Source organism: Teleopsis dalmanni, chromosome 1 (genome assembly GCF_002237135.1).
Source record: "Teleopsis dalmanni isolate 2A chromosome 1, ASM223713v2, whole genome shotgun sequence".
Classification (NCBI taxonomy): domain Eukaryota; kingdom Metazoa; phylum Arthropoda; class Insecta; order Diptera; family Diopsidae; genus Teleopsis; species Teleopsis dalmanni.
This window is the reverse complement of record NC_051846.1, coordinates 116,013,058-116,015,023: the sequence shown is the minus strand read 5'-3', so window position 1 is coordinate 116,015,023 and position 1,966 is coordinate 116,013,058.

Here is a 1,966-nt window from a genome sequence, read left to right as displayed (position 1 = left end):
TGTAGTTGGTACGCATTTGGTGGTATTTAGTAATGGCATCGTTTCTGGATGCTCAATTATCAGGCGATTGCTGTTCGCTTCCTGTACCTGACTTCGACTTGTTTTAACTTGCTCTGTACGAAGTTCTTCCATTCTTTCAAAATATCCATGTGGACGGAAAAATTTTAAAAAGTCTGCCTTGAAGCTTGACCAGAGATTCCAACGGTTATTGTTGTTGCGGTACCACAACAGTCCTTTATCTTCAAGCAGTACGGGCATCGTGCTGACAACTAGATTCATATCGATGTGATTGAGGTCGGCTAGTTCTTCGATTCTTTTCACAAACTCTAATGGATCCCTCTCTCCGTTGTACCTTACAGGCCATTCACATATCTGGTCTATGATTTGACCATACGATGAAGCAATGATCGACATGGTGCATTTATTTTGTTTCTTCGTCTTGATTCTAGTTTTATTCTGTGGTCACATTAGCTTGCAAGTCGGTCCCTGCTCGGGCGCCATTTGTAACGACCTTTCCGGCCTCTACCGCGGCCGGGGTATACTCAGCGTATACCAGGGTTCAGTACAAAAAAACTCAACAACCAAAAATTTAATAGGCCAAATTAAATTACAAATAATTATAAAAAAAAAACATTACACGATTTAACATGTTTCAAATAATTATATTTATCTATCATGGATATTCTTAGAAAATTAAATAATACTTCAAAAAAAAACTAAGTATGTAGATAATTAATGCACTAAGTAATTCATTTAGTTATTATTGCTATTCTGGCAATTGATGCCTTATTGTTATTAACGTTCGCGCCACTGCTACTGTTGCCGCCGCCGTTGCTGTCCCAGGTGTCAGTTTGATTTTATCACATTCAATGCATTCGATAATTGATTTATTGATATTTAAAAAAAGTTCATTTCATATATATTATTGAAATATAAAAATTATTAGATGTTAACTCTTTTCTATTGTTTAGTTTTCGTATTTATAATTTAGTTAGTAATATATTTGAATTTCTTTAAACACTTCATTTAAGTAATTTATTTAGTTATTATTGCTATTCTGGCAATTTATGCCTTATTGTTGTTAACGCTCGCGTCACTGCTACTGTTGCCGTCACCGTTGCTGTTCCAGGTATCAGTTTGAATTTTATCACATTCAATGCATTCGATACTTGATTTATTGGTATTAAAAAAAAAACGTTCATTGGATAGAGATTATTGAAATATATAATTTTTTTTTATTTAAAATACTTGATAGTTATGGTATAAAACACTGTTCCAGAGTATAAATTTATATATTAACAACTTCACACCGTTTCCGATAAGAGTTTCATATATATTTTTTTTTACTTTTTTTCTTATGTATTTCTTTGCGGATCACTGAAGTTAAACTCTGTCATACATTCTGCCCGTTCCGTTCACGAAAACTCAACCAAGAAGACCGAAGATCCTTCGAATGCCCCTTTTATTTGCTTTTTTTTCTAACTGCTTAACTCATACTTTTTTAATCCGCCGTTTCACGGTCAATGCACTTAATTAATGTCTTCTACTTCGAGACTCACGAAAGCTTTCCATTATTTTGTTATTGATTCTCTTACCTTGCAATGTTTACGCTGCATTCTCAGCTTCTCTTATTACTCACTGCAACTTTTGGCGATCAAACGAAAATTATAACAAAACAAATTAAAATGACATTTCTCATATTGCAGGTTTTTTTGTTTTGATTTGTTCCATAAATGTGTTTGAGTGCTAGTTTCTTTTTTTCCTAAATAATAATTAAAATTCTATTATAATTAAAATTCATTGCAAACGAAAGTGAGACCGACAAACCAAAAGACCTGTTTGCGAACCAGTCGTGAGGATTCGAGGTAATATCTATGAAATATTTGACATTCAGTGTTTTTAATTATTCACTTATCCTAGGTCCTCAGCGCTGTAAGATCAATTTTGCTTTTACTGCAAAATTGAT